This window comes from Thermobia domestica, chromosome 9 (assembly GCF_964235325.1).
Source record: "Thermobia domestica chromosome 9, izTheDome1.hap1.1, whole genome shotgun sequence".
NCBI classification, from domain to species: domain Eukaryota; kingdom Metazoa; phylum Arthropoda; class Insecta; order Zygentoma; family Lepismatidae; genus Thermobia; species Thermobia domestica.
In genome coordinates, this window is record NC_137462.1 from 216,482,820 (window position 1) to 216,496,030 (window position 13,211).

Genomic DNA, 13,211 nt, shown 5'->3' on the forward strand with positions numbered 1-13,211 from the left:
ATAATAATAATAATTATAATAATAATGCAATAGTTGCGGAACAAAATATACTGTTCGCTTGTGTGAGTTTGTTTAAAAATTATATCACTATTCTGAGAGCACACCCCCCTTTTTTTGAACATCCCCCCTAAGTAAACATTTCTGGCGTACTTACTGGCTGAAAGCCAAGTTGAACAGCGCAAAAAGTTAGAGGAAAGTGGGAGTGTAAAATGAAGAAAGAACAAAGAGTAGAAAAAAGGGGTGTATGTACTTATAAATGGAAAAGAAAGTGTAAGTGTAGCATAGGTGTATAGGAGATCCCACCTAACTCTCTTCCTTACGAGGCACTCGCCCAAACGGCCACTGTCGAACCCCTCCCATCATTTCTAATGGCTTGAGATTCACAGCAGAGCGAGCAAATTTTTCACTTCTTTCTCGCAATATATACTTCCGATAATTTTTTTCATACTGTAACACTAACAATGCAATATCGGAATTGGCAATTAAGTTTGAAGATATCTCCGTATATTTCAAAGTAATTTATCTAAAGATCAAAAACTAACGGAGACATGATTTATCATTATATTTGTTAAATTAATCCTAGGCTGTTAGTTTAACACTGTGTTGCGTCCCATAGATGCGCTTGAAATTTACATTCTTCTATTGTTTGCTAAACGCTAGTTCGCCATGTTGCGTGAATTCATAATGGATAAACTGGCAGAAAATAGAGGAAATAACTTTTAAGGTACGTCAACTAACGTAATTAGTTACATCACTCTGTGAAGCGTCCAATAAGTTAATGTTAACCATTAGATATTAGCACATTTGCAACATTCGAAATAGAAAAAAAGTAATATTTAATTAAGTATAGGGTATTATTCTCTCTCCAAGTTATTTGTTAATTATAAACAATTGGCGCAAGTTAAGTTCGGAGACACCATAATTTAGATACTTTACAGGTAAAATTAACGTGCCATCTTATTCTATGAGGGCATACTTACATAAATAAAGAATAAATTCTAATTACTGGTAGCCAAAATTATGTACGTCACAAAATATTGCTGAGGGAGCGAAGGAGGTTAGAAGCCCCACATGGCTTGTCTTCTGCCATTATCACAATTTTGACAGAAACAAGGTACTTGGTTCTGGAGTCTGTATTTACCTTCATGGTTTGTATTGGCCCTCCGCAATTAACCCTGAATGAAATATGAACTTACACACTCTTACTGTCTTAGTGTTTCTTAAGGAAGGAGTTACATTAATATGTGGAGATTCACTTCAGGAGGGCTAAGTAAAAATATAGCATGCCCATGTATGGGACAAGATTCTGGCCCCTTCCCCTTTAGCTGTAATAAAGACATAAAACAACGTGCCCCTTGGGGAACTAACTCGCCTTCACTCGTTGACGCTCGTTTGGCAATACTATGTGAATTAAATTTTAAAACTTTTTTACAGAAAGGTACCAACCTAGCTACTAATCTATATTGACGGACCTGTGGGATTGAGTATAGCCCGCTTCCCCCCAGTGATTTTTAACGAATCATAGTGATTCTTACGATTAATATTAGTTCATAATGAATCGGAATCGCATGTTATAAAGATTTAAGATGTAAATCTTGTGGTAAAGAAGCTGTAGTATAAGTAGTGGTAGTAGTAGTAGTATTACCAGTAGTAGTAGTAGTAGTAGTAGTAGTAGGAACGGGTTAGAAGCCCCGCAGGGGTTGGTTGGGTTCTGTTCCTGATATAAGTAGTAGTAGTAGTAGCAGCAGCAGTAGTAGTGACTCTTCCAGATCCGGTGACAAAGCTATACACAAGCCGACCTGTGTTCTAAAACCTTCCCCACGTATGGTATAAAATTGTAGTGCACAAATCGCAAAGCTTCGTGTGCAAGATGCCAACTAAAAAGCAAGTATGCTATTTAACCTAGTCAGAGTAGGAGCGTAGCAGGTAAGCTCGACTGTAGCGATGGGGCTTGTAAGCGATAATGAATATATGCATAAGCGAAGACAGTGAAATAACACTTCATATGAAAAAAAAAAAAAAGTTGCGTGTGCCACTGCTTTGGGACACTTCGATGATCATTTTGTACATGGTTACGCATGGTCACTATGTAAACTGCCTTCACATAGTACTTCTGTTCATCGTGGATTTCTAATGGAGTATTATGTGTTAAAGAGCATACTTTTCATTTCGTATTTCAACCTTATTAAACATTTGAGAAATTCTTCAAATCGTAATGTTTTATCCTTTCCAACACCGATAATTAAAACTTGCTTCAATTTTCTCTGATTCTTGAACATCACAGCATTGAAATGAAACAAATTTTGAATTTTACGTCCCACGGTATGCCGGTTAGGCTAAAGGAGACGGTGATGATGAGAGATGAATGAAATGGTGGAATTAAGAAAGTGGGAGGAAACGGGAGAACCCCGAGAAAACTCATGCACACGGTGTTTGTCCACTACAAAGTTCACTTGGCGAGAGCAGGGTTTGAACCCGGTATCCCAAGCACCAGAGCCACGCTCTACCACTGAGCCACCGCGGCCCCATCACAGCATTGAGTTCTGCCATTTCGTTACACTGTTTCCAGACACTACCATTGCTAGTACGTTACTTCAATAAGGACGAGAGAGCTGTGAAGATGACCCCTTCCCAAATCTGAAAAGTTGAAAAATTAGTTCTGGCAGACCGAAGGAAAAAAATTACGGCAGATAGCAAACGAGTTGCAGATTAGTAAACAATGGGTCGGAGGATTTTTATTTGCATGAGCATTTAAACAAATATATAAAAGCGCGCTGGGTACCGGAAATTCTTACGGTCGCTCGACAAGCAACGAAGACTAGCGTGTTACAAAGATTTTTTTTGGAATTAGGCGGAGGCATTCTGCAGTCGCGGCATTCTGCAGCCGCGAATTAGCACCCAAATCTTAATTGTAGATTAGACTTGAATTTGCTAATACAGTGAAACCTCTCAATAACGGACACCAGTGGGACATGAATTTTTATCCGTTACTGAGAGGTGTCCGTTACAGGGAGGTTACAGAAATTAAATTTCTCGCAACGGTAATTGTATGCAGTAATATAGAGTAAATACATTATGTATGAGCGTAAATACGTAAAATTCAATATGAAAATACTCTATTTAGTACATATTTGAATTACTGAGAGGAATGAAGGAGCAAATTATTTCTGTTAAGTAATATTATTGCTGGGGATGTGTTAATATATTCGTATACTGCAAAAGATAAGCGTGTATGGTAATTTTCGTAAGTACGGTACATGTTATCACCCTGAAAAAAAATCAATTAATTTACATACCACCTATACTAAAAGTAAAAATAGCTTAATAAGAGCATGCAATATTATTATTAAATACTGAAAATGTGGACAACAAACCCACCAACTGTGATTTTCTTGGGAAAAATCTATGAAATTGTCGGGAAAGATGCAAGGCCCAGAGGAAAAAGGAAAAAAAAAAAATTGTTAGGAAAGGGAAGATCTTTCGCAGGATTCTTGACCATACGACTGACCCTACATGAGTGTTATTGCTTATTGAAGATTTTCTAGGATTTCCACCAGAAAGCAGTTTATTGCGGGCAGAAAAAAAAGAATTTTATGTTCAGCTTGAAGCTGTTCTGTTTGATGGTTCATCAGGTACTAGTGGGGGAAATACTTTTCTGTCTACTGTAATATATCACAGAACCGAGAATAATTCCTGTCCGTTATGAAGAGGTTATTGAAATGTTTGGGGGAAGAAAGGACTGTCCGCGTCCGTTTCTAAGAGTGTCTGTAAAAGAGAGGGTTTTGTTCCGTAAGAGAACATATATTTTTGCCGGGACAAAAAAATCTGTCCGTATTGTAGAGGTGTCCGTTAAGGGATGTTTCACTGTATAATCCGGAATCGAAAAAGGAGAGTATGCAGTAGATTGAAAATCTAGTACGAAGCTGTTTTTTGATTTTTGGCTAGGGGGTCATTGGAGATGGTCAAGATACATGCATAAAAAAAAAGAAAAAAAAAGAAATGCCTGGGACGATGGATATTAGTGATGGTGGATAGAAGTTTATAGTCTCTTGCAGCAGCAGGGATATATGAGACGTAAACGTGCAACTTAATGGTGGATCAGAACTTCATGAGCTCCCGCTCCAAAGCAGGGTATCTGCTAGTCTGAAAAAGTCAGCAAATTTTATAATTTCCGGAAAATTCAGGGAATTTTCTGTATGTTCTGAAAATTTTTGGTGAAGTTACGTTTATTTCGTTGCTTTTACATTCTGTCTACACGGTGTTTGGAAAACAACCTTTCGCTACAGCAGAAATCATCATATAATGAAGCACTTGTGAAAGGAGTTGGCAACCCTTGCGTCTAAAGCTCGTGGTTTGTGATCTCCACATTAGAAAATTATCCTCATGCCCAGGGGTGTAGCTAGGCTATCGCGACCGGTGATCCCAAATAAAGTCCTAAATAACACCATGTTTTGATCTGGTTGGTTTTATTGTGGCGAAAAGTGAGAGCCTAACTATGTATGGTTTACACTAATTTATAATATAACTGGCTGAAATACCCATTCTTCGCATGAGTCAGATAAAATATGTACCGTATGTAAACAAACTGAACAACAAAAGAAAAAAATATAGATCATTCTGGATTATTTTTACATGTTGCGATAAACTCTTCCCCCGCATACAATGGTAGCTGAATTTGAAAGTCATCGCTAATGGAAGTGTCACCATTGATCTCAGCGACCGCGAAAACTATGAATTTGACACTAATATCGGTCATTTTGGACTATTGTTACATGTTTCGGTATTCCACCCCCCGTTGATCCCCGGCCCGCAGCCGAATGGTGTGAATTTGGAAGTTAGTGCGATCGAAGTTTTACCATTGGTCTCAGGGACCGCGAAAACTACGCATTCGACACTAATGTCGGTCATTTTCTACTACGTCGGTCATTTTCTACTACTTTTACATATCACAGTAAACGCGTCCCCTGAGACCTTCAGGTTATTTTTTTTTTTTCTTTTTTTACGCTTTGTCTTGGTCTGGAGCCTGGACCAAGGTGCCCGTGACCAAGATTTGGTAACTATCGGTCCACTCGTCTGATCCCCAGGCCGGACACACACAGACAAGCACAAACAAACTCTTTATTTTATTTATATTAGATGCGTATTTACATTAGTTACATATATATTCCATTTCCTCTATATTCCATTTTCAGTGTAGTTTGGCAGTTCCGCGTGTCTTTTGTGATGTTTATTTTGCAGGTAATTTCTGTGAATATTTTTGGTATGCTTAGTAGACAGAGCTCAGCGATTATTTGTGCAGTTTTCAAGGAATTGTTCAATTTTAACATTTGAATGAACATGTCTTATAAACTAAAATGTAATCCATCAACGTGATTCACTCTAAAAGTTACGAGGCCAAGACGAAGGTACCAGTGTATGGGATAGGTATCGAAATCATCTTTCAAGAAAAATAGAAAAATAATATAAAGGGAAAAAAACGCACGCAGTGTACGTTTACTTCATTCATTTTTATTGTGATTTTAACTCCAGGTAATGTTAAATGGTCTGTAAAATAATTCTTATAACCTGATGTTTTTTTAATATTTTATTTTTTCCCTAGTGATTTTACTGTAACTTGGAAACCTAATTTTCTGGGTATATTCTCTGAGCAAAGTGATAAAGAAATCCATTGAGACTCTTAATAATTTGGGATTAAATTTAAATATCTTAAGGACGTGGAAAGATCAAACTGTATTAATACCACAAAACAAAATGTTCAGTATCAGAAAATTAACGTTACCTGAATGGTAGAGCTAATGTAACTCAGAACAAATAGATTTCTTTGCCATATTTGGGTAGGTCTTATACATAGACTAAGGGAAATACCCAAAAATTCAATCTTCAAAGTTACAGTAAATCACAAGGAAACAAAATTTTTTATTAAGTTATAAAAATTATTTCGTAGTCCATTTAACATTATCTGCTGTTTACCAAGTTAATTATACTAATTGTAATAAGGATGAGCTTAAGGATGAGTATTTGTTGGTCCACAGGCTAAAACAGTCATGCAGGATGAAGACTTTGAAACTAAACTCTCTGAAATTGAGAAATTAGCTCGGCTGTTATTTAAACCGGTATATTAAGGATTTCTTGGAAATGTAAAAGCTGAAAATTATTAAGCTATTATTAGTGACATGATGCGGAGTTTTCAATTCATGGGATGCAACATATCATTAAAATTACACTTTTTGCACTCACATCGTGACTTTTTCCCTCAAAACTTCGGCGTAGTAAGTGATGAACACGGAGAGCGGTTTCATCAGGACATTGTCACATTTGAAAAGCGTTACAGTGGAAAATGGACTGAAAATATCTTGCTGAATATTGCTGGTCTATCGTCAGAGAGATTCCAGAAGATGTCTACAAGCGTAAGTGACTAAAGAAAGTATTTTAAAGCGTAAGTCAACAAAATTTAATGTTATTATAATACGCCTTCCCAGACTATGTTAGATAGTAAATATACGTAAATATGTACATTTCGTATAATGTGTTGTGGTCTGCCCAACAGAAATGTGACGTGATGGAACATTTGGGTTTCCACCAATGAATTCAGCATCTGTCATTTAGTTAAAAACACATAATTTCATTTGAAGGATAGAAAAAGAGTTTAAATTTGGTACACAGTGTAATCAGGATCGGATTTAGAAAAAAATATTTGAAAAGGGTTTTTCTGAATAATGTTTGTTTTTTCTAAAAATTCCTAACTGTTATTTAAGAGGAGCTTAAGTTTATGAGTACGGCATAACAAATATTTCGTTTCGTTTGTATATTCACCTATAATCTTCCAGGTACAACCTTGAAGACCATTTTATACTGATAATCAGTGGCGGATTTAGAAAAGTATTTTGGGAGGGGCTTTTCTTATTAATGCTTAGTTTTTCTAAAAATTCCTAATTTTCTTGAAGTTTGAGTAAAGACAAAACTAATATTTAGTTTCTTTTAGAAATTCCGTAATTTCGAGGTAAAGGCTTCAATCTGAAAGACATCCCCACCCTAACCCTCTTCGCAAATCCATCACTTATTAGTAATAACAAAGATTTAAAAACGATTACAAAGGAAGTCGGCCAGGACTCACAGTACACGCACTATCTTTACATTCACGGATGGAATTAAGAAAAACTTTTGTCAAAATGGTCGAATGCGGGGTTGAATTCCGGACTTCACGATAGAAGCGCGAAAGCTGACCACTCACTTATGTTTATTGTGCAGTTGTGCTTAACTTAAGTGTATTCTCTCTCTCTTTCTCTATGGCCACAAAAGCTCTCCATTGACTTCTGTCCTTATCCAATTCAATCCAGTTTCTATTCTGTATTCCTATTTCTGCTAGATCCATCTTAATATTGTCCTCCCATCTGGGCCTAGGTTTTCCTAATGGACGCTTCCCGATTGGATTTCCAGTTAAAACTTTGAAAGCATTCCTACTTTCTTCCATTCTGGCTACATGACCTGCCCACCTGAGCCTCCTAGACTTGATGACTCTATAACAATGTTTGGTAAACCGTATAAATTATGTAGTCCCTCCTTATGAAGTTTCTTCCATTCGCCATTTCCGTTCCTCTTGGGTTCAAATATTCGTCTCAGAATTTTATCCCCAAATAATTTCAGTCTGCGTTCTTCCCTCAGCGTAAGCGACCGTGTTTCATAACCATAAAGCATAACAGGCATGATTATCATTTTATATATTTTAAGCTTTAAATTCCTTGACAGAATTCGCGACGACAAAATATTTTAAACTGAATAATAACAAGAATTTCCTGATTTTAGTCGACATTTAATTTCTTTTTGGACATGATTTTGTTCTGGTAATACTGATCCAAGATATTTGAAAGTATCCACTGTGTCGAAAGTATTAATTGATATTTTAACGCATTCATAATTTGCCGTATTACGATCCTTGTGAGCTTCCTTGTATTTAGATTTCTCTGCATTTACTCATGTCCCTACAAGCATTTAATAAGGTCTCTGCATTTCTTTCGATTATTCTCCTATCAGATTTACATCATCAGCATACACCATACCCTGGTGAATACCATTCAACTCTAGGCCCTGGTTCCTATCTTTGATTTTTCTTATAGCGTACTCCGGAACAAAGCTGAATAATAACGGTGATAACGCATATCCTTGTTTCAGGCCAATCTCGACGTGGAAGCTCGCATTTTTCTACTCAGATTTTACTCTGGGATTCATTTAAACACTTAATAAATCTAGCTTTTTCGGTATTCTAAATTCTGTAAGAATGTTGTACAATGTTTCCCTCCTAACCGAGTTGTAAGCCTTCCTAAAATCAATAAACAGTTGATGTACTGGGTAATTTTTTTCCCATTACTTTTCGAGTATTTGTCGAATGGTAAATATCTGGTCGATTTCGACTAAATCCACACTGATAATCTCCAACAATTTCATCTGCGTATGGGGTCAATCTTATTAATAGAATGTTCAAAGAAATGCCTCGATAATTATTACAATCAATTTTGTCGTCTTTCTTGTGAATTGGAACAGTGGTTGATTCTTCCACTCTTTTTAAATGTATTCCATAGTTTTTTTTTTTTTTTTTTTTTTTTTTTTTTTTTTTTTTTGTAAAAAGAAAAAAAAGTTTCGTAACGATACGTTGAATTTCCTTGTTAAAAATTCAGAAACCTTCAGGACTCGGTAAACCGTGATGATGGTTATATATTCTACAACTTAGGAAACCATACACTCAGATGAACCGTCTATTACGTATATGATCCATGAGCAGAAAATTCAATACTTTCCCGATTCTGAACAAGCTTAAGGAACAGTCAGTGCATTACAGAATTTAAAGCTTTACCGATTTTGTAGATCCGAAGCACCTGATAGGTGGTAACATTATTACGTATGTGAACAATCAGTGAAAATTTTGTTCAAAATATTCATACAATGTATATGAAAGTTAAAACTTAACTGAAAAATTTAAAGAATGTACAGAACCACCCGAAACGAAGCTCTTGATGTGCAGAGTTCTCTCATGTTTTTCTTTATTTTGCTTCAAAAAGAGGGTGTGTGATATTTTGAAGTAAATATACTACATACAATTTTGCTAGTTATTTGTTTATCATTTTTTTAAAGTACTTATTGCATATAAGAGGTTAAAATATTATTACATATATTGGTTAATCCTTTGGAATTCATAATGTAAATATCTTAACAATTTAAAAAAAAATCTTTTTGAATTTCATGGTTTGTTTTGGAGGTTTCATATTATTATCTGCATCAACCACTAATTAAATGAATTTTTTGTTGTAGAGAAACGTAACAAAGTCTGCCTTATTAGTTTAAAGCAAAATTTACAAAAAAAGACCAAAATTTCCCAAGCAAAAAAGCGAAGCAGCAAAAAACGAGTTTTTTTTTCTTCAAAAAGGCCGGGTTTTTTCGGAGCCCTTGCATCTCTAGTTTCAGGATACACATTTCATTTGTATGTACAAATTTTCATAAAATGATTAAAAGTTGTACGATTTGATAATATTGCAGTTCCGTTACTGGATGACGAATAAGTCTAGTAAATAGGAGTTAATAGCCATACGAGTTTGGATTTACTTTTTTTTTTTCTTTCTTCTTCTTTTCTTTTCTAATCTGATGCGCTTTCGTTACAGAGTTTATCAAAATATTTTGATGATGTTACGAATTTTCAAATGAGCCCGGCTATGGTGAAAATTTGAATCGATAGATCGTTCAGGTTTAATTCTTTGTCGTTTTCGAATTTGATGTGCATTTTTTCGAACATGCATCGAATTAATTGAGCACATAAGCTACGTTCAACTATTTTCTGTACTATGAAGATTTAAATGTTCAAGTGCAGTATTTGTTTTTTGTGATATTCAGCATATTTTGTATTTTATCTTTCACCAGGAGGTAGACGTTTGCTGCATCTGAATTATACCAGCAATGTTTTTGAAGGTACTGTAGAAAGGTGCCAGGCAGTGTGAGTTAATATTGGCAATTGGTGTTTTAAATGATGCCACCGAGAATGACAGGGAATAGTGTCAAAAACGTTCTGGTAAAAAAATATTGAGACCTATTACAAGGTAAGTTCTAATTTGGTAGATTTAACTTTCGGAGGTAGTTTCGTTCACCTATAAAATGAATACAATATAGTACAAGAGAACAACTTAATGGCCCTTAATGTGAGAACTTCTCATTATATCAGATCTTATTATTTTTAGAGGTATGTAGATATTTACATGAATATCCTATCAATAGGCATCAAACTGACTTTTTTTATTACCTGGTTTATCTGTCTTTTTGCTCACTATTTTTTTCCGTGATTGAGGCACAACAGAGAACACACACGCATTCGTACAAGAGCCGTCAGTCAAATGGTAGAAGCTTTCTACTCTCCCTTCAGTAAGATGTAACCAGTTTTGATTGTAATCGATCTGTATTATTCAGCACGTCCAACGAAGATAACTTGCATGTCGTAGCATTAACCATAGATAGGCGTCGTTTAATAATGGTACTATTAATAATGAAATTTCGAAAGTAAGTTTTAAATTCATTGACCGCGTTAAAACTTTTTTTTTTTTTTTTTTATTTGAATAATCGGTGATAGTGACACCTTTCTTTCTATTTCTTTCGTAACCTCAATTGACATTTTATATCTTCATGTGCAGATCTAGATCCCCGTCACTTATATCACTGAGGTCTATTGTAAGTAATTATTTTGTAATATAGTAATTTAATGTAAAAATGATGGATCATGATAAAAGATGGCTGATGTCTCTCAGTCTGCTTCGATTGACATATGTTATAATTGAAGAATTTTCGGAAAGTTTTAAACAGTAAGAAATGAAGATCGTTAATCTTGAGTTTTTCACTTATTTTTAGTAATCAGTAGCAATTTAGCGTTTTAATTCTTTAATAAGCAGTAAAGAAACTTTTTACCCTAGTGTTTTTCATCAACTTTGTGTTCAAAATGTTCATACCTTCGTGAAGAAAATTCTCTTTCTGCTAAAATGAGGACTTAACTGAATTGTGTTATACGGTGAAACCTGTAAAAAGGACAATAACAATATAAGCAATTGAAAAGGGAATATTGTAACCAGAGTAAAAGAACATTTAAAATATTACTTACGTGATAGCATGAACATAAGCTATACAAAATGCAGAAAATAGATTAATATGATAAATAAGGAAGCGTGACATGTTAATTGCGATGTTGCATGTTTGGACTGGAGGTAGGAGCAACTTGTAAGTTTGTCGACATGTAGAAAGAGATGAAATTTACAAATTATCATTGGCAATGAGAATAATTATTGTCCCTTCTATTACACCGCACAGAAAAGAATGTAGGAAAGTTTACATGTTCGTGGTTTGGCAATTCTTCGTTTCTTCAGTCGCAGTATTTCCTTCACAATGTCCCCATCACTTTCTTTCTCATTGTTATAAACTGGATGTTTAGGCATTAAAAAACCTGGAAAATAGGCTCTTAAAATTTAAAAAATAGGCAATGAGATAGGCACTACAATGTAACTTGAAATAATGAATATTCAATACAATTATAAAAAATAGATTCAAGTCATAGATAATGTTCAAAGAATATAGAAACATGCATGCCTGTTTCTTAATATCTTCTTTTATATATAAGAAAGAGAAGCTTGATATGCATTCCATATAATATATATATATATATATATATATATATATACTAGCAGCGTTCACCCCGCTTCGCTGCGGTCACCCCGGAACGCAATAAACTTTGTTACTTAGATAATTTTTACTTTTTCGCTTTCAAGTGATATGATAAAAACCATAGAAGATTGCAGTAAATCTACACATTATATCGCCTGTCATTTATGTTAACCCGCCCCGCTTCGCTGCGGTCATCCCGGTGCTGGCATATTGTAAAAGTGTCTGTAAAAATAAGCAAATCAATTAAAAAATTTTAAACAGAAGATTCAAGCTATTTTCCGCTGTATATCGCCTGTCATTTATGTTAACCCGCCGAGTGACACGGTCATGCGGGTTGCATATAAATACGTTTATTTTTACCTATGATGAACTAATAACAAAGGATTTGTACGTTATGGACACTTGAATGGTCAATTATCTCAAGACACTGGTAATTAAAAATTAAAGTGATATGATAAAAACCATCTAGGGTCCAAATCCTAATAACCCCCCCAAAAATGAAAGAAATTGGTTCAGCCGTATTAGCGTGATGAGCGGACAAAATTTTGTACGTTCTCTTTTATATATATAGATATATATTGTACCACGTGTTTATTTAGACACCTAATATATGGCTGGTTCCAGGAAAAAACCGGCTAAGTCGATTTTTTGTTGAAAATTGAGATTTTACAGGTATAAGCTTCTTTTGGTGAGTTCTACATTGTGTAGAAGCGGCTAAAGCGAATTCATAAAATTGATGAATTATAACCAGGTAACTGCTGTAAAATTTACCTGTAAACTGCTCTCGTGTAAAATTTACTTTTCCCGACTTACCCAGTTATTATATATATTTTCCCTTTGAAAAAAAGCATGGAATAGGCAACATTAGGCACTAAAGCAATTATTTAGGCAGTAAGGGACGAAATAGACAAAATAGGCAAAATAAAATTGTCTTAAATCGAAACTATAACCCCCCCTCCCCTCCATATAAACTTTGAAACGTAATTTTTGATCATATATTTAATATTAAAGAATAGGCATTTTGCCTAACATCCGGTCTCTACACATTGTGTTTTAACTTAAAAGTACAGGAAATATGATCTAGCACAAAAATATTACTTGCAAAATTAATTTTGATTATGAATTTTATTAAAATAGTATATCCCATTTTAACAGGTGCTTCAATGTGATTTAAGAGCACAAAAGAAGTAATTATTTTTAAAGTGATAATTCTAATTAAAAGTGAATTTTTATTTAAGTTTGAATATTCACCACTTATTTGCATGTGGTTGTATCGTAATCTTATGAAGGTGGTAAAAGAGAAAAAAGCTATTTCATTCTCCTAATATTACTGTAAATACAGAAGGTTGCTCACGATAAAAAATAGTCAATATTGAACCATTTACTTGGCTAGTAAATCCCGTTTCTCTAGCACTGGTGACGGCCACGGTCATGAACAATCACCCAGCAGCCTAGTTTCCACTGTAGCAAATTCCTGCGTAGAATGGAAAGAAAAATGTTTCATCATACTGCTTTGTCAACTTTCT

General features: G+C 34.8%; 1 protein-coding gene across 2 annotated transcripts in view; it reads left to right on the top strand.

Moving 5' to 3' along the window:
- Positions 1-460: 460 nt before the first annotated feature.
- LOC145660595 (uncharacterized) overlaps positions 461-13,211 on the top strand; it is a 35,605-nt gene continuing 22,854 nt past the window's right edge. Inside the window, exons 1-2 of one of the 2 annotated variants that reach the window (XM_081725851.1) lie at positions 461-724; positions 9,907-10,082. The gene's annotated coding sequence lies outside the window, so the exon portion shown is untranslated. Of the gene's footprint in view, positions 725-812; positions 939-9,906; positions 10,083-13,211 lie in introns of those variants that run through there. The other variant, XM_081725852.1, reaches the window with a different exon arrangement.